We start from the raw sequence: 20,667 nt of genomic DNA, 5'->3' as shown, positions 1-20,667 counted from the left end.
ACTCTTTCATCTGTGACTCCTGCTCACCTTTCCTGCTCACAAACAGGCGTATCGATCGATGCACCTGTTTGTTTCTCATGACAGTCCCTCACTCCCTGTCCTCTGTTCCTGAGCCATCCCATTCATCCTGTGTCTTCTGTCTCCCATTCATCTCTATCTGTTGCATTTGCTTCTCAGGGACCCCCAGACTCATGGATCCACCTTCTTCCGAGATATGTCCCTAGAACTCATCTCAACATTGTCTACCCACCCAGGTGTGACCTGAGGATCATTCTGGAAGCCACCTTCCCCATCATCCCTTGCAACTGGTTGACCATCCAGCTCTGATGGTGTTACTTCTTTACTATTTCTCAAAAGCCCCCTTTTTGTGCCACCCCCGGAGTTGCACGCCTTCATTCATTCCGTCAATAAATGCTTATCAGCCCCTTCCAGCACCAGGCCCTAGGGCAGGTTCCTGGAGCCACTGTAGTGGCCAGGACAGGCACAGTCCTTGCCACAGGGATCTCATGGTCCCTGAAGATCCAGACACTTGACATCTGTTTCTAGTTTTGAATCAACTTCCTGCTTGGTGCTCCTGACTCAGCCCACACCCATCCCTGCCTGCCATCAGAAGCCAGAGAGATGACTCTGAAACAGATGGGATGGCATTACTCATGCCTGCTTAGAATCCTGAGACTTCCCTACAGCCCTGAAGAGAGTTCATGCATCTTAGCTGGAGACACTCGCTGGTCTATGGGATGATTCGCTCTTTCCTTCCTCGTGGTCTTAAGTACCCAGCACCATGCATGCTCTGCTCCTGCTTCCCCAGCACACTGACCTTTACCTGTCCCCTGGTTGGAGCCCCTCCTCTGTCTGTCTCAAGGTCATGTCTCTTCTTCATCCTTTCTTGTATCAGATAGGCTAAGATTAAAGTTTGAGAAGACATGCAGTCATTGCAGATGTGACCAAGTCCTGGGAATTGCCTCAGAGGAGGCCAAGGCCAAGGCTTTGAAATGTGTACACCTTTTTGCTCGGCCTCCTCAATTTTGGGGGCATGCATCCTGCTGATGAACTTGCACATGCAAGGAAATTCACGTGCAGAGATTCTAGCTGCATTGTTCATGGTAGCAAAGCCTACATGTCTGTCCATCATGGGCTGGTTAAATAAAAACAGTGGCCCCTGTGTGAAACGTATGGCCGTCACATGGAAGGAGGCAGGTCTTGGCGTACTTGTAAAAGCAGCTGAGAGGCACCACACTGTGGTAAGCGCTCTCCTTTATGTGTACCGAAACCCTCGTCACATTTAGATCTAGGAAGTAGGTGCTGTAATTCTCCCCATTTTAGGATAAAGAAGAAAACTGAGTGGGCATCGAAGGGTTAAATGACCCCCCTGGAGTCATGGAGGGTGAAGGGACAGAGCCAGATGGGACACCTCTGTCAGCCGATTTGGAAAGCTGTCTAACATCCAGTGTTCATTTCAAAAGCAAAGGATGGTCTTGTTAAATTTTTAACATTTGGGAAAAGCCGAATGTAGGGAAATCAGGAGCTGTCCGCATTATCTTTGCAACTTTTCTGTAGGCCTAAAATCACTACAAAATAAAAAGTTTAGCAAGAGCTATTGACACACTCATGTTCACAGCAGCATTATCCAAAAGGTAGAAGCGACCCGAGTGCCCATCGGTGGATGACTGGATAGACAAAAAGTGGTCCATCCACACAATGGAATATTATTCAGCCTTGAAAAGGAAGAAGATTCTGACACAGGCTACACCATGTGTGAACCCTGAGGACATTATGATCAGTGAAATAAGCCAGATACGAAAGGACCAATACTTTAGGATTTCATTCATAGGGGGTCTCTAGAGGAGTCAGTCAAATCCATAGAAAGGAGATGGCTGGAGCCAGGGGCTGGGGCGGGGGAGCAGAGTTAGTGTTTAATGGGGACAGAGTGTCAGTTTGGGAAGATGAGAAAGTTCTGGAGACGGATGATGGGGATGTACTCAATGTCACTAAACTATACACATAAAAAACGCCCTTCTTCATGCCCTAATGCCAGCTCTGTCCCTGGAAACTTTAACCAATATCTGCCAATGACATTATATCCCATCAATGTTGTTGGCTGAGGCTGATTTCCAAGGTACCTGGATTCATGCCACTTGGCTGGCACCCAGAACTCAGAGGTCTTTATCTCTGAGCACAGATTCTCCATGACGAGAAACCTCAGTGTCGGGCCAACAGCGAACAGAGCAAGGAATGAAAATAGCACATTCCCTTTCCCAAAGGGGCGGGGGATAGGTTAAGGTGACTTGGTCAGGGGTAGGGCTAGGGCCGAGGCTCAGGGTGGGAAGGGAGAGTTTAGCTGGCGAGGGCCCCTCCCCTCTTGCCTTCTTCTTCTCTCTTCCAGGGCAGATTAAAGAGCGTTTTCACCAGGAAACCACCCCTGAACCACAAAGCACAGGCACAGGCCAGCAGGCGGGCAGGGCAGGGGCTGGGGTGCTGGGAACCAACCTCCAGGAGCAGAGGGAGGTCATTGAGACCACAAGAGATATGGGCTTTGCAGGCCTACAAGCTGGAGTGTATCAGGGCCTGGGAAGTTCAGACATAGCAGTCACTAGTGATCATGATCATAACTACAGGTGACCCTTGAACAACACAGTTTAAAGTGAGTAGGTCCACTTACATGCAGGTTTTTTCAATAAATATGTTGGAAAAAAATATTTGGAGATTAGTGACAGTTTGAAAAAACTCACAGGCAACCCATAGGATTTTCTTAACATTTTCTTTTCTCTGACTTATTTTACATATAACATACAAAATATATGTCTACCTATTGTTTGTTTTCCGTAGGGCTTCTGGTCAACAATAGGCTATTAGTAAATAGGTAAATTTTTAGGGAGGCGAAAGTTACATGTGGATTTTTGACTATGTGGGTGTCAGCATCCCTAACCTCTGCATTGTTCAAGAACCGACTGCACTTACAATGTATTTAAGCTCCCCCAAAGGTGCAGGAAGTCCCTGCTATGATGTAGGGTGCTTTTGTGTAAATTGCAAAAAGCTGTGTCCCACCCCAAAGAGGCAGGAGCACACGGGAATTGAGCTCATGGGCTGCAGGGTCACAGGACAGAGTTCAAGTTCCAGCTCTGCCATCTAGGCTGCTTAGAGCACGTTATTCGACCTCTCTGCACCTCAAAGTTTGCTCTTGTGAAAAATAAAGATGCCAGCAGTAGTGGCAGTTCATGAAGGCCTGTGGTGGGAATTAGTTTATATAAACAAGAAAGGCAGTGCCTGGATGGGAGAAGCACTTTCTGACTCTTAATTATCAGTTTATGATTATCATTGTTGTCGTATGATGTCCCACATGTAAATATGACCTTGAATCCCTCTGGGGTCCCTAGAAGGCAGGAATTAGTGTTATTTCTATATTCCAGATTGGAGATCAAGACTTAGAGAAATTTAAAAAATAAATAAAACAACTCAGATTAAACCTGAGAGCCCAGAGCTATATAGTGATGGGGTAGGCATCCTATCCAGCCTGCCCAGCGCCCCAGACTCAGGGGCCCACGTCTGCACCCTGACTAAAGCCCCAGACGTGGGGCGACCCAGGCATCTGGTCTATGAGTGGTGCAAGAAGGGGCGGAGCCCATTGGAGCAGATTCCCAGGCTGTGGCTGGGCCCCCTAATTCCAGCCAGAGTTCTTTGCTCTTTTCCTGGGTTCCAGGACGATGGTTCCTTGTGTCCCTGCACCTGGCACGTCAATAACCCTAGTAGGCCATGGCCACTTTCCAACCCACCCACCCCACCCACCCCTTCCTTCCTGTCTGGGGCCACAGGCACAGTGTTTGCAACACTTGGGCTGTTCTCATGACCAGTTTTGCCGCTGCACGTGATTTTTCATTAACTTGTCACCCCAAGATGGTATTTGACTTCGAGGAGGGGGTCACTTGCTAGAGCCCTACTTAGCCCATTTGGAGAAAGATGTTTCTAGAAGGCAACTGACAACGGGTATCCAAAAGTTTAATAAATGGCCTTTGACCCAGAAATTTTTCTTTTAGGATTCAATTCTTAGAAAATAATTACTTAATCAAAGTTTTAGCAAGAATTTTATACAGCTGTATATACATATGTATACACACATAACATATATAGAATATATAATATACATGTTGTATACATATAATAGATTTATATATGATATGTGTGTAATATATAGCTATATATAACATATGTGTATGCATGTAGTTATGTAGTTATGTAGTTATATATAATATAATATATATATTACAATATGAAGAAGAAATCAGAAGCAAACTAAATGTTCGATACTAGATTATTGGTTAAATATGTAATGCTATGGTCACATAATGGAATACTATATGGTTATTGGGGAAAAAAAGATGAAATAGGTCTATATTTATAGACATGGAAAATGTCTACTATCATAAAACAAAAACAGGTGGTTAGAAAAAGAACCATTTACATATAAGGCTAGTTAATGAGATATGAGAACTAGGGGAGAAAAATTTTAAGGAGCATGAAGGATAATTCCAGGTATTCCACTAGAGAAGTTTCCAGAAGGAACTAGAATGGGCAAGTTCCAAGTGGCATGGAGTGTCTGATTTGCTCAGTGCTATATTGCTGGTATCTAGAATGAGGCTTGTTACTTAGGTGCTCAATAAATATCTGTTATCAATAAAGACTACTGAAGCAGTATTTGAAGAAATAATGGGTAGGAATTTCTTGCTGGGTAGGAAGTTGGTTCTCTGATGAAATTAGCTTCCACCTGGAAGGTACCAGGCATGAGGAGGGAGGAAGAAGCTCCATGTTGAAAACAAGGGATGGGCTGAGAGCTTCTGTATTGGAGAGAGAGATTGCCAGCCCTTTCTCTGCTGGGACCCGAGAACCCCAAGGGTATTCCCCACAACTCCTTCTCCACAGGAGCTGGGTGTCTTTTCTGGAGAAACCAAATATTCTGGAGGAAAGACCTATACTGACATTTGAGGAGACCCCTGGGAAAATTTACCTTCAATGATACCCCCCACTGACATGAACCGCCCCACTCTCAATCATTTCAGCCCTGGTGCCATAACACACTCAAATAAAAGATTTAGGGAAACCTCCAAAATGAGAGGCAGAGAGCAGAATAAATATATGGGGAAAAAAATTCAAGAAAACAAAACAATGCAAGGAGAAAAAAATGCAACATAGCCTCACAATTATTATTTTCAGAGAAATAGCAGAAGATACAGTATACTGATTAGATCAATCATGCAAGACCAGATTGCTATTTTATTTTTTGTTTGTTTTCTCCTAAACTTTTTTTTTATGGTGACATTGGGTAACAAAATCCAGTAAGTTTCAGGTGTAAAATTTAGCAGCTTATCACATTGTGTCAGATTGCTGTTTTAAAAATAAAAAAAGATGTCTACGGCCATGCTGCTCTGAACAAGCCGGATCCCATCTGATCTTGGAAGTTAAGCAGGGTTGGGCCTGGTTAGTACTTGGATGGGAGACCACCTTGGAAGACCAGGTGCTATAGGCATAAAAAATAAAAAAATAAGGGATTGTAAGCTGACAAGGTCCTTGTAATCTGTGAGGACAACCAGGGGTTGCCGTGACTAAAAAATAAAAAAGACATAAATAAAAGTAAAAATAAAAAAGATACACATATGCAATGGAATATTACTCAGCCATAAAGAAGAATGAAATCTTGCCATTTGCAACAACATAGGTTGTCCTAGAGGATATCAGCTATGTGAAATAAGTTGGAAAGAGAAGGACAAATACCATATGATTTTATTTACTTGTGGAACCTAAAAAACAGAACAAATGAACAAACAGCACAAAAACAAACTCATGGGTACAGGGAACAAACTGATGGTTGCCAGAGGGGAAAGGTGGTTGAAGAGATGAGCAGAAAAGGGGAAGGAGAAGGAAGTACAAACTTTCAGTTATAAAATATGTCATGGGGATATAGTGTACAGTGTAAGGCATAGAGTCAATGATAACTGTTACAACTATATCCAGATATAGTATGGTGATCGCTTCATAAGGCACATAAATGTTGAATCATTATGTTGTATTCCTGAAACTAATATAATATTATATGTCAACTGTAATAAAAAATTAATTTAAAAAAATTAAAAAGAGGGGCAGTCACATTCACCACATCATTATTCTGCTTGACGGGGATTTGGAGGGGCCTAGGGTCCATCGCTGGGCAGAGGGGTGGGCAAAATGCAGGCAAAAGTCCTGTGGGCAGCTGCGGGTAACAGATTTGACTTGCATGAAGCAACCTGGATGGCTCTTCCAAACCAAGTTCCTCATAATAGCCAAAAAGTGAAAATGACCTAAATGTCTATCAAATGATGATAGATAATAAAATGTGTTTCATTCTTCCATATGGTAAAACATTACCATAAGGCCATGAAACACTGACACATACTCCAATGTGGATGAATCTGGAAAATTATATAGTGAGTGAAAGAAGCCAGACGTAAAAGTCATATACAATACAATTCCATTTATATGAAATGTCCACAATAAGCAAATGCATAGAAACAGAAAAGAGATTACCAGTTGCCAGGGGCGATGGGAAGAGGAGATGAAGGGCAACTACTAAGGGGTATGAGCTTTCTTTTGGGGCTGATAAAAATGTTCTGGAATTAGATTAAGGTGATAGTTGTACAACCTTGTGAAGACAGTAGAAACCACTGAGCTGTATATTTTAAAAGGTATGAATTTTATGGTACGTGAATTATAGCTTAAGAAAAATAAAGAAATAAAAACATGAAGATTCTGATTTAAGCAAAAACAAAATGCCAATAGAGAAAAAAAGAAACAAGAGTGAAGGATAACTCAAAATCATATAGATAAATGAAAAACACATGCACATAAGACAACCTACGTCTTCCAGAGTCAGAAACAAAGAAAAAGATACACACCAAACTGTCTAGGGTGGTTGGGATTCTAGAATGGAATGGATAAAGGAAATAAACAAAAGAAGAGGCAACCATCCCCTCGTGATCCCTCCCATAACCACACCCCACCTTACTCCCTACCTTCGTGGCAAATTCTAAATTACCTGTGAATAACGAAAATGGTACAGATATACTACAAAATTATAAAATTTCATTGAAGGGGTAAAGCAAAATCTAATGCAATAGAAAAACACACCATATCTTTGATGGGTCAACATTGATAAAATATAAAATTACTCACAAATTAATTTGTAACTTTAATGCAATTACATTCAAAATCTCCATGGAGAAGGGATAATTATTTTTCTCGAATTGTATAAAAATTATATGAAAGAATAACCAAGACAAATGTAAAAAGCAAGAGGGGGATGATTCAATTGATGAAGTTTAAAATGGATCGTTAAACAGGTAAGAAAAGAATTAACATCCATGACCATATCCCAGGATATACAGATATTTACATATGAGAAAAGAGGCATTTTAATTCCCAGGGAAGAAGGTGATTTATTTTTAAAGTGGTTTTGGCCCAACTTTGAATATCTATCCAAAAAGACAGGTGGACCCTTGAACACTATCCACAACTTTGAGTCCATTTTCCTGCCTTAGAAAATAAAAACAAATATATTAACCTTTTAAAAATTAAAAAAAAAAAAGACAGGTAGACCCTCTGCTGATGTATTAAACAAAAATACATTCCAGGTAAATACAATGCTCAAATATAAAAGAAATCTTGCTAGGAAATCTAAGTGACTACACATACAACCTGAGGACAAAAAAGACTTTTCCTAAGCAAGACTGGAAACTCTGGGTGACAAAACATACCACAAATGTTGAAGTCAATAATTCAAATGACAAAGAGCATGTACAAATAGAGAAAAAGACAATCCGAGAGGAAAAAAGGGAGAAAGAATGTGAAAGCGGTAAACAGAAAAGTAAATTCAAGTCACCAAAACCATATGAAAAAATGCTCAAATGGATTGGGTGTCAGGAAACGAAAATTGAGATAATAAAGAGATACCACTTTCTCAGACTGGCAAAAATTTTAAAAAGCGATAACACTATTGCTTGTGAGGCTGTAGGGAAAAAGAAACTTGTGCATGGCTCATCGATGTGGTTGTGCTCTCCAAAAGAGTTTGAACACTTCACCTTGGCAACATCTATTTTGGATTCAAATATTTTTTCAGATATGTGTTTTGTAAATATTTTCTTCCAGTCTGACTTATCATTTCATCTTCTCAACAGCATCTTTTGTAGAGCAAAAGTGTTTAATCTTAATCATCAAATTTTTTCTTTCATGGATTATGCTTTTGATGTTGTATGTAAAAACCCATTACCGAACCCAACGTTACCTAGATTTTCTCCTACCTATGTTTCCTCCTAGAAGCTTTACTGTTTCATGTCTTACATCTATATCTACGATCCTTTGTGTGTGTGCTAAAATGCATATAAAACATAATTTACCATTTTAATAATTTTTAAGGGTACAATTAAGAGGCATTGAGTACATTCACAATGTCCTGCAATCATCACTGCTACCTATTTCCAGGACTTTAAAAACTTATTTTTAATTATAGTCGACATTATTTCCAGAACTCTTTAATCATCCCTAAGAGAAACAGTACACATTAAACTATAACTCCCCAGTCCCCTCCTCCATAGCCTCTGGTAACCTCTATTCTACTTTCTGTCTCTATAAATTTGCCTGTTCTAGGTAACTTGTTACGATCCATTTTGAGTTTATTTTTGTGAAAAGTATAAGGTCTGTGTCTAGATTATTTCATTTATTTATTTATTTATTTATTTATTTATTTATTTATTTATTTACTTACTTACTTACTTACTTACTTACTTTTGCATATGAACATCCAACTCTTCCAGCACCATCTGTTGAAAAGATTATCCTCTCTCCGTTAAGTTACCAGTGCTCCTCTGTCAAAGATCAATTAACTATTTTTATCTGGATCTATTTCTGGGCTCTCTGTTCTGTTTCATTGATCTATGTGTCTATATTTTTTTCTTTTGCCAATCTCACACTGTCTTGATTACTGTGAATTTGTGAAAAGTCTCGTGTTTTTTTTTTTTTTCAGTGTTGTGTTGGCTATTCTAGGTCATTGCCTTTCTGTATAAACCTCAGAATCAATCCATTCTACCTACAACCTGACATCATTGATGAAAATGAAAAAGACATAAGTCCTTCACTCAGCAATCTCATTCCTAGAAATCTTTCCCTTAGAAATAAAATCCGTCAGGCAGAGAAAGACAAATAATGTGTAATATCTCTTACACATGGAATCTGAAAACAAAATAAACAAATAAAACAGATATAAAATCATAGATGCAGAGAGCAAACTGATAGTCACCAGATGGGAGGGGTGTTAGGGGGGATGGGTGGAAAAGATGAAAGGATTAAGAAGTACAAATGGCTGGTTATAAAAACATTCATGGGGTGTACAGGAGAGCATAGGGAGTATAATAAAAATACTGTAATAACTACGTATGGTGTCAGATGGGTACTAGACTTATCAGGGTGATCACTTCATAAAGTATATTATATAATGGTTTAATCACCTTGTTGTACACTTGAAACTAATATAAATATTGTATGGTAACTATAAACAAATTTTTAAAAATTATTTACCGTAATAAAGAAACGAACTCATCAGCACATACGGAACAGGTATAAAAATATTCATTGTGGCATTTTTGTTTGTTTTTCTTTTTAGTAGCAGAGACAATAAAACCTGTAAATCAAGTGAAGTCTGCCAGAGGGAATGTGATTGAATAAATTTTGGTTCATCCACACTGTGGAAGATCGTCAAGCAATTAAAAAGAGTAAATTAGGACCTTAGCAAGCAGTCTCAGTATTTTCCATTAGATAAAAGAACATGTATCCAATGTAATTCCATATTTATAAAACAGTGATCCAAAGTCTCCATTTTTTGCTCTATTTATTCATGTCCATGTACTTTTATTCAATGAGCAAGAAGAACAATCTGGTAGGAAGCACTGTAGATGGTTACTTTGTAGGATGACTGATATAAGAGGAAATAAGAGACAAAGACAGATTAGTTTACCCCTCACAGCAGGTGAAAATTGTAGCTCTTCTCTAAGGCAGTACTTTCCCATAAAACATAATGTGTTCTATGTATACAATCTTAACCACATTATAAAAGTATAAAAATAAACAGATGAAATTTTAAGTGTAATTTATTTAGCCCAATGTGCCCAAAATATCATTTCATCATGTCATTGATATTTTAAGAAGCATTAATGAAGCATGTTACATTCTTTTTCTCTTACGAAGTCTTCAGAATTCAGTGTGAATTTTACACTTACACCTTGAAACGGACTGGACACATTTCAAGAGCTTAAACCCACCTATGGCCAGTGGCCCACCCTCTGGGCAGCACAACTCTGAAGACAGCCTACAGGAAGACTCGAGCGCTCCCTAGTGACAGACTCCATTAATTTCATCTTCTTGACGACTTGGTCCAAATCTAACAAATCAGATTGTGTGACTTTCTGCCTAGAATCTTCCGTGGATCCCAGCTGCCACCAGGTCATGTCTACACTCCCGGGTTTGGCTTTCAAAGCATCTCTCAATCTGAGTCCTGCTCACATTTCACAGGCAACTTCCTCTCCTTCCCCCCAGCCATACTGGCCTTGCCTACCACTCACTCAGTCGCTCATCCACTAATTCAATGAGTATTCACAGAGGACCTCAGAACCCACTGCAGTCACTCCTTCAATGGCTCCCTGCTGTTCTTAAAATACTGAGCAGTCTCCCCAGACTGCTCAGTCCTACCTGTCACTGCTCTCCCTTTGGTCCTCGTACTCCAGTCGTTCAACTTACTCAGGGCCTTTACACATGCTGTTCCCTCTCATTGGGATGCTTTTTCCACCCTTCTCTCAGCTTAACTCCTCCTTGTCTGGCTGATCTCAGAGCAAGTGTCACCACCTTGGAGAAGCCTCCACAGACTTCCCCGCCTACATCAGAACCTTCCATGATACCACCACTCAAATGTGAGTTCTGGAGATGTTTGTTTTTTTTATTGCTGTGTCCCCCCACCCAGCACCTAAAACAGTATCTGGTATACAGTAGGCACTCAATAAATGTCAGTCAAATGAACATCCCCCAGACTCTGACACACTGCAGGGGTGCAGGTCTCAAGTTTGTTTCTGCTTGCCTTCCAGTCCTCAGTGCTTGATACACAGTAAGTGCTTAATAATGGTTGTTGCAGAAATGGATGATGACCTCAGGCCTGAGTCACTGGGCACCCGTCTGTTGGGCTGTCATGTGGCCATCGCACAATTTGTTCAGCCTGACCCCCACCTCATTTTCCCAGGAAAATGACCAGAAGAGAGATTTTCTTTCCCATTTGAAGGATGAGGGAACCGAGGTCTGGAGGTTGAAAGACACAGCTCAGATTCCACATCTTGCTCATCCCTCTGGAACTGATGGTGAGGTTTCTTCTCCATCAGAGAAAGTCACAACAGGGTAGGCTAAATAATGCATATGCACCTCAGAGATGCCCACAGCCCAATCCCCGGTGCCAGTGACTATGTTACCTGACATGCAGACACATTTGCATATCAGATTAAGTTAATGATCTGGAGGTGATTAGGAGATTGGCCTGGATTACCAGAGGGACCCAGTGTCATCACAAGGGACCTTATAAGAGGTAGGCAGGAGGGTCAGAGAGGGATGGAAGGTGCCACACTGCTGGCTTTGAAGATGGAGAAAGGAGTCATGATCCAAGGAATGTGGATGTCCTCTAGAGAAGCTGGGAGAGTTGAGGAATGGCTCCTCCCCTGCAGCCTCCAGAGTAAAGCAGCCCTACAACGCCTGGAGGTAAGCTTGGTGAAAGACATTTCAGACTTCTGACTTTCAGAGCTGCAAGATAATAAATGTGTGTTTTCTAAGCCACCAAGTTTGTGGTCTTTTATTATAGTAGCCATGGAAAACTCATACACTCTCCAACCTGAAAAGAAGCTTCCAGCAGGTCAGTGTGCAAAGGGCATCTGACAGATGCCATGTGACCATCGCTTCAGCATCCAAAGCCCCATGTTTCAGACACAACCGGCTCTGCTGTCCCAGTTGTCTCCCAGAAACCAGCAGCCCAGTCTGCCCTCCCTGGAGACAGAGAGAGGATTACTTCGGAAACATGACAGAACTGTCAGAAGTAGAAAAGAAGCTCGACTTGCAGCCAGGATCCAGTCCTTTCTTTCTGTCAAGAGAGGAAAGAAAAACCAAGAAAACTTCTGAGCACTCAGTGAACCTGGCCAGACATCATATTTCTGATTGCCCTGAGGAACAATGGGGAGGAATAAGGCCCTCCCAGCCGCTCGGACTGGAGACAGAGGGCGTAGGTCAGGAGTCATGGGATGCTGCAGGGGGACCACCAGCCTTAGACGAGCCCAGATGCGAGACCGCGGCCTCTATGTTAAAAAAAAAAAAAAAAAAAATTGTGGTGAAATCCACGTAACATAAAATTTGCCATCTTAAGTAATAAAAAATAAATTCTTAATTTTTTTCCCAATTGTATTGAGGAATAATTGACAAATATAATATAATTGCATAGTTAGGGTACAATGTGATGACTTGGTACACATACACATTGTGGAATGATTACTTAGTAATTTTAAAGTGTACGATTTGGTGGCATTAAGTACATTCTAGACGCAGTGCATCCCATCTCCACCATCCATTTCCATAACTTTCTCATCTTCATAAACTAACAGTCTGTCCCCATTAAACACTAACTCCCCATCCCCCAGCCTCTGGGTCCCACCTTCTGTCTATGAATCTGATGCCTCTAGGGACCTCTTATGAGTAGAATCACACAGTATTTGTCCTTTTGGGTCTGGCTTATTTCACTGAGCATAAGGTCCTCAGGATTCGCACAGGTCGTAGCCTGTGTCAGAATCCCCTTTTTAAAGTTGAACACTATTCCATTGTGTGGATGGACCACGCATGTTTATTGATTCATCTGTAAATGGACGTTTGGGTTGCTTACACCTTTTGACTATTATTGTGAATAATGTTGCTATAAACAAGGGTGTGAAAATATTTTTCAATATCTCGATTTCACTTCCTTTGGGCATATACCCAAAAGTGGAATTGCTGGATAATAAGGTAATTCTATTTCTAACTTCTTGAGGACCCTCCAGACTGTTTTCCTCAGCAGTTGCACCTGTTTGCATTCCCACTAGCAATGTCCGGGGTTCCGATACCTCCTCATTCTCACCAATGCTTGTTATTTTCCTTTTTTTTTTTTTTTTTTTTGTAAATAATAGCCATCCTAGAGGGTGTGAGGCAGCATCTCGCTGGCATCACAGCTCTTTGCCTTACAAAAATGCAGAATGGTCCTCTGTTATCTTCTGGCTTCTGGTGGTCACAGATGAGAACACTCTCCTAGGACTTCCTCTTGATACTGCAATCCATGACCTTCTGGATGTGGCAGGTCCCCTCTATCAGGAGGTGAGTCTGAGAGTTGAAAGTTCTCCTTTTAGAAACACAGGTCTGTCTTCAGCTGAGGAAATGTTTGGCCATCATCGTTGCATGATTCTGCTTGTTCTTGGAGTGCCGGGAAGTGCTCTCTATTCAGAGGTCCCTGCCTTTGACCTCCAAGTGGCTTTGAAGTGCAGCATTTCTTCCACCTCCCCTCCTGGCCAGCAGTTTTGTTGTCAGCAGTGGCCATCCTTCCTTCTCCTGGGTTGAGTGACAGTAGGACCACGTGATGGTTAAGCCATGTCTGCAGCCCCCGGATGACTCTTAATGCTCTCCGCAGAGCTCCTTGCCATGCTCTTATGAATGTGCTGTTCCTGTTCTTCCTGTCACTCTGGCTTCATAGAAGTCACCTGGGACACCTGTCCCTTTTGCATGCTGGGCTTGTGCTCTCCAGTGGCTGAAAATGCCGGGAGTTGTAGCTCTGTCCAGGCTTCTCCACTCTGTCCATTGTAACTTCGGCAGACAGGCTGGTTGGAGGAGAGATGACAAGAGTGATCGATCGTTGGTTAATAATTATTAAAGCTGAATGAGGAGTTCATGGAGATTCACTACTGTCTATATATTCTGTCTACTTCTGCATATGTTTGACATTTTCCATAACAAAATATTTCCAAAAAACTCTGCATGATATCTAGCATGAGATGACGCCTATACTGGGATATTTCCTGGAGCACTGTCTGAAATTACAAACGTAGGTGACTCGGGAATAAATTGCAGTTCAGCTCACCCAATGGAGTCCTCCACAGACATAAACAAGAATGAGCAAGTTCTCTCCAGACTAACACAGAAACAGTGCCAAGATGTCTCACTAAGTGAAAAGAGAGAGTCCATCCAGAGCAGCACCGTTCAGTGAAACCAACCCAAAAGCCTGTCAGCTGGTGAACAGATACACAGACGGGTGGTCCATCCACTGGAATATTACTCAGCCATGAAAAAGCAGGAGGCACTGACACGCGCTACAACGTGGATGAACGTTGAAATCATTATGTGTAGTAAAAGAAGCCAGGCACCAAAGGCCACATATTGTATTTACATGAAGTATCCAGAACAGGCAAATCCACAGAGACAGAAAGCTGATTAGCAGTTGCCAGGGGCTGCAGGAAGTGGGTAATGGGTACAGGGTTTTGTTTCGGGGTGAGGAAAGTGTCTCGGAACTAGACAGAGGTGATGGGTGCACAAACTGAATGTACTAAACGTCACTGAACTGTGCATTTAAAAATGGTTAATTTTATCTTAGTGAATTTTACCTTAATTTTAAAAACCAGCAAAAAAAAAAGGCATTGAGAGACACTTTAGTTTACAAGTAAAATAAATTTTTACAAAGAGGAAAGAAAGCAAGGACGAAATAACATACAGGCGGTGATACACGTGGTTACTGTTAAAGAAAAAAGAATATATGCGTGCGTATCGCAGAGGCATAGGCTTCTGCTACCTCCCCCTGCCCAGGAGACCAAGGTTTGGGACTGTGCGACCTGGGTTCAGATCTGCTTGTGTTTTTACCTGGCTGTGGGGCCAGGGTGAGTGACTTGGGGGCTCTGCGCCTCGGTTTTCCCCATCTGTATAGTGGGGAAGATAGCAGAGCCTGCCCTGGGGATCTGCTGTGAGGGTCCAGCCTGGCGTGCAGTGAGCACTCTGCGAATTGGGGAGGGGCAGGGGACAACTGGATGAGGAAGTCCTCAAGTTCCAGCTGCTCTCTCTGCCTCCCCCAGCCCAGGCCTGACCTTCTTGGGGACTTCCTGGGACCTCTAGGACCCGCCACTCCCCAGTCTTCTTCCTAGGCATCCGGCCAAACTCCCTGCCCCTGTGCTCCTTCCTCCCGGCTCTGCTGCTTCCTGTGCTCAGACAAAGAGAGCTCTGTCCCCAGGGCACTCCTCCCAGGCAGGGCCAGCACACCCCGCAGAGCACAGGCTGCAGGCATTCCCCACCCCCACTTATGTCTCTTTGTCCCCAGGCCTGGCCCTGTGCTCCTAAGCACACTCTGCCCTCCTTGTCTTCATCCATCCTCAGGCCTATGCTAATGGACATTTGAGATTCTTCCTGGCCCAGGACACACACAGTTGAGTCCCATCTGCAGAAGGGACTCCAGAACTGCACAGAAGAGTAAGCAGAGGCCAGGAGCTAGAATGACTCAGACATTCATTCACAACGACCTTAACAGGATGACAGCAGTGTAGGGGGCGCTCGGGGTAATATGAATGGTATGGCAATGCAACAGGGACAGGTGACGATTAATAAGAACTGGGGGTAATGGAGATCCGGTGCGACAGCAACAGATGACAATGAGGAGCCAGTGCGACAGCGACAGGTGATATTGTAATTTTTAAGAAAATCCTAAGAATTGGTGTAATGTTGGTAAGGATGTTGTGATATGGTGACAAACAATAATGAAGGGACGATGTATAAAAGCGACTGGTGACAGCCGAAAGACAACTGCAGCGAGAGATGCTGACAATAAGAAAGTCGGTCACAGTAGGGAGGTGGTGAGGTGGAAGAGCGACAGATGACCAGCTGGGGAAGACGCGGCCCACAGAATCTCGCCATCCGTTTGGCCATCAGGCGATTCGCGTGTCCTTTCCCTCCATCTGCAAAGTGCCTCTTCATGAGGTGGATCCACAAAAGAACCTCGAGACATGGGTTTTCCCAGGCTTCGCACGGCAAGTGGGGGGTCATACACCCCCACATTCCTCCAGCTAGGCGTCTCTGCCCCAAACTTTGATGGAGCCTGGCATCAGAAAGTGGGATCCCTGGGCTTGCATTTTGCCTCGGGTGGCTCTGGTTTCTAGCATTCGGGATCATCGAGTACCATCTGAGCCCAGGGGGCAGAGAGGGAATGGAAGACGTCTTATTGGGACCAGATCTGTGGGTGATTTGGGGGTGACTCTGCTCACTGAAGAACCCCCAGGATAGGGTCTCCAGTCTCCTGGCAAATTTGTACGCAACCAAGAGCTCTTTCTGTTGCTTGCAGTTTAAAAATCCTGGTGCTCTGGGCCATGTACAATCGGTAACGGGTAACAAAGTCGCAGTGCGGTGAAGGTATAAAGGTGACAGGAGACAACATGAATGTCATGGGCAGTGGAGTAACCAGAAACAGCAAGGTGTCCCGTTAATGGATGGCAATGAGAGGGTCACAGCAGTGGGTGACAGTGATGGGTCCCCCTGTAATAGAAACTTGGTGACGACTCAATATTGATGGGAAGACTGTGTGACATGCTCCGCCCTTGTGACAGTTCTGGGTGAGAGTCTAACTGTCCCTTCACGACAGGTGATGTTAAGGAGTGACTGTATAGGTAACACTCCAGTGTGACCGCATCGGTGAAGGGCAGCAGTTAACTGACCCAGGCAGCGGTGCCACTGGGAGACAAGGATGTGACAGTAGAGGGAGTGTGATGACAAGAGAAGTGTTCACTCTGCTGTTGAGATCCCTGTGCAGGGACTTCCGAGAGTGCCAAACCGCCTCTGTCTCCCCACAACCTATGGGGTCCTTCTTTACGAGCTTCCACAGAGCAGGTGGAGATAATTCTGGAACAGAATCACTGCTGAGATTAGATATCACAGTGCTGGTCACGTCGTGTCCCTGGTGTGGGACCGTCCCTCTCCACCTTCCGCACACATGCTGGCTTGCTTCTGGGGCAGCCAGAGCCTGTCCTGGTGCTTAAGAGTGGAAGATACTTGCTGATTAACCAACAGACCATGTGAACCTTGTCAAAAGAGCCCAGGAAGGAGTGACAGAGGTGTCCCTGGAAGCGGATCCATCCACAACGGCCACCGGGCCCTCACACACTGGAATGCTACACCCCTTGTCACTGCTATTCCAATGATCTTGGAGTTTTCCCTAGTCCACTCTCCCCACACCCCAGCATCCCTCCTGCACCCTCTGCAGGTTCGAGGAACCTCCCTTGGCCAGGATGCCCCAAATCTTGTCCCTGAAAGTTCCCTCTGCCTTATGCTCCCCCAGCCCAGCCCTGGGGCCCTCGCTGCTCCCCAGATCTAGACCCCACAGTGCAGCCTCTGGAGTGACTCTCCTTCCTGGGAGCCTACCGTGGCTCCCCTCAGAGGTGGGGGACGCCTGCTGCGGGCACCTGGGGGCTCCTGCTCACCCCTCCGGCCTCCCTTTCCTTTCTCCCTTCCCCTAAAGCTCCAGCCTGGCTCAGTTCCTGCATGTTCCAAACATTCTAGTCTCCAGGACTTCTCCTGTGCTCTTTCCTCTGCTTGTCCTTCCCTGATTCTCTTTCATCTCTGGAGCCTTCCCCATCCCCAGGCAGAGCCTCCTTTCCTCCGTCCTCCTGGGGTCCTCTCCTGCCCAGGAAGGTCCAAGTCCAGTTCTGTCTCCTGGTACCCACATCAGGAGGTTATATAAAAGAGTGTTTCCCTCATAAGGGTGTTTGGTGATTAAATGAGATTATATGTACACAACACTTAGCACCAAGTGTGGCACATGAGCACCCGATAAATATTAGTTCAAATTATTATTTGCTATTTATTTAGTACATTCCAGAAATGCTATGATGGAGGCAGGACCAGCACAATCAGCTTTGGAAATTCAATAGAATCAACTAACAATTTGGAGGTGGAGACAGGAATTTTAAACTGGGCTTTGCCAGATGCATAGGAGTTTGCTGAGTGGAATAACAGCTTCAGGTCCAATGAACAGCTTCTGAAGGATTTCCGTATTTAGGGTCACTGGTGGTGTCCGTTCTTAAAGGTGGGAGAGTAGTAGAAAAAACTAGAAACTTTTGCTCGGAATGTAGACTCCAGTTTGAAGTCTGGCCCCTAGGCTCAAAAAGTAGAGACCTTGATTCCTAAACTCGGTTTGACAATCAGATGCAAAAATACGGACTTTCCCCTCAGGAAACACATCTTTGCCCAATGTTTTTTGCCTACATTTTTCGGGGCCTTTGGATCATAAATCCAGGTTCCAGAGCCAGGTGAGTTGCAACGTCACCCTTGGAATTCTTCTAATCCGAGGGAGAGGGAGGCAGCTTGGGAGGACCTAGAAGGACCTTCTAGGTGAGTCCTGGGACCTCTTGGCTTGGCCCTCTTCCAGGCCACCCCAAATCGGAGCCAACTTCTCTCTGAAAACACAGTCCCCGCAGCACCCCGCTCCACCGCCCCGGAGCTCCCGCACCCCGCGTCTCAGCTCCAGCCCCAGCTCTGAGCTCCCTTCCATTTCTCCAGCCCCTAGCAGTTTCCCCCCCGAGCCCCAGGCCCTCCCCCAGCTCCAGCCCCTCCCCCAGCTCGGATCCGAGACCCGGGCCCCCGCCCAGGGAGCTTCGAGGTGCAAACGCGCCATCCCCCAACTCCTCCCGTTCTCAACTCCCCCAGAGTGGCAGCTCTGGGCCGGGAACGCGGCGGGGTCGGCCTCTCTGCTTCGCGTTCCTGCCCCGGGTCCCCAGCGCCGCAGAGCCCCGCGCGTCCTCTCGTGGTGCCCGCCGCCACGCGCGCCGGCTAGCAGGTAGGGGAAACGCGGGCAGGGCGGTGGGCTAGGGACTGCAGAGCAGGGGTCGGGGGAGCTGGAGCGGGAGGAGGGGGCTGGGGCGGGGAGCGGGAGGGGATTCCTTTGTTTGTAGCCCGCAGCCGGGGCCCAGCCCCCTCCCCTCTCCGCGCTGCGCCTGGGGCGCCGGGACCCGCGCGGGCGGGAGGGGCGCATGCCGGGCCCTGACCTGCAGGTGAGGGCGGAGACGAGTGTGGTGGCGGCCCCCCGCCTGAGTCTTCGGCCCTGCCCGCTGGAAACCGCGGCCTGCGGACTCCGGGGGCGCGCGCCCCCTCCATGCTTCCCAGTCCCCGGCTTCCCGCCCCGGCCGCGCGCGCCTTCTCCGCTCATTCATTCGACCAACTCCCGGGCTTGGGGCGCGGAGGCAGGGCTAGGGGCCCGGTTCAGGCCAGGCTGGAGACCCCCGAGGCCGGCCCAGAGCGGGAGGAAGGCTGAGCGGTCCCTGAGGCTGCCTGGAGAAGGGGTCCTCGAGATGCTGATCGGCCTGGACAACTTGCAAGCGAGAAGGGGCAGCCCTCCCCCTACCCCCAGCTGGGCAACTCTCCTCTGCCTCCCCGCCAGAGCTGACAAGGCTCCTTCCTTCTCCGAGGGACCACCTGGTTGGGCTCTTGTGTCATCCCAAGGTCCAGAGACGGGCTGCTACTTGCTCGAGGGCACACAGCCTACGCCTCACCCAGGTCCAATTGTCCTCCTCCCTCATGCGGAAAGTGGGACCTGAAAGTCCCTCCCCCCGCCCCCGAAACAGGCCACTTGCTCTAGCTTCTTTCCTCTAAGTATTCAAAATTTGCCTGGTCATTTCCACCAGGAGTGGCTCCGTTCCCATCTCCCTCTCATCCTTCCAGGTCTGGGGAGAGCCAACCACTTCCTGGCAGGGTGGGGGGTGGGGGGGGTGCCGTGATCCGCTTCCCCTCCTTCCCTTCTGCCTGGGCTTCTGGCCCCTGCTCAGCCCCTCACTGTGATGGTCTTCGTTTGTTCCTCTGTGAAGTGGGCACACAAGCTGACCTTCCTCTGTTGGGCTGAGAGGTGTGCTCCACACTGGGAAGTCCCCACCTCTGCCCCGTGCCCCTGCCCAGAAGGTCCATCTGCCTCTCCTGGACTTACCACCAACCCTCCCCTCCCCATTCGGCCCTCCCATACAGAATTCTGGGAGTCCCCTCAAGCCTCTCACCCCCTGAAACTCCTGTATACCCCTTATCTCTGAGATCCTCTCCTCTGCCCTCTCTCATCTGGATCCCTGCCCAACTTCCTGTTCTGCACACTTCTTCAGCGGCTCCTACACTCTGTCCAACACCATGTCTGCCCTTGTTCTTCCCACTTAAAGCACTCCAAGGGCTCTCCATTGCCTTTGACCTATAAGTGGCAGCTCCATTACACAGCTATGCACTCTTGCAACACTGGCTCTCTGGTCCCTCTCTCCCCTCCATTCAGCACTCCATGCCCTTATCCCCTCTGGCTTCACTGTGCACTCCTTGCCTCAGCACGTTTCTCTTGGCTAACTCTATTTCTGAGCCATCACACCTCCTCCAAGAAGCCTCCTCTGACTGTTCACCTGCTTCTGGATTGGGCTTGGATGCCTCCTTGGGCTCCCGCAGGCTCCCACTGCTCCTGGTTCTCCTGGGTGCCCCATGGCCAAGGGCTTCTGCTGGAATTCACTCTGCTTCCTGTCCACAGCCTCCGAGGGACACATCATGGTTCTGGAGGGTCTGTGC

General features: G+C 45.9%; 1 pseudogene; it reads left to right on the top strand.

Moving 5' to 3' along the window:
• Positions 1–5,399: 5,399 nt before the first annotated feature.
• LOC118612792 lies at positions 5,400–5,518 on the top strand (annotated as a pseudogene).
• The last annotated feature ends 15,149 nt before the right edge of the window (positions 5,519–20,667 follow it).

Source organism: Rousettus aegyptiacus, unplaced genomic scaffold (genome assembly GCF_014176215.1).
Source record: "Rousettus aegyptiacus isolate mRouAeg1 unplaced genomic scaffold, mRouAeg1.p scaffold_m13_p_16, whole genome shotgun sequence".
Lineage (NCBI taxonomy): Eukaryota > Metazoa > Chordata > Mammalia > Chiroptera > Pteropodidae > Rousettus > Rousettus aegyptiacus.
The sequence above is the reverse complement of the archived record's forward strand: the minus strand, read 5'-3'. Positions and strand labels throughout refer to the sequence as shown.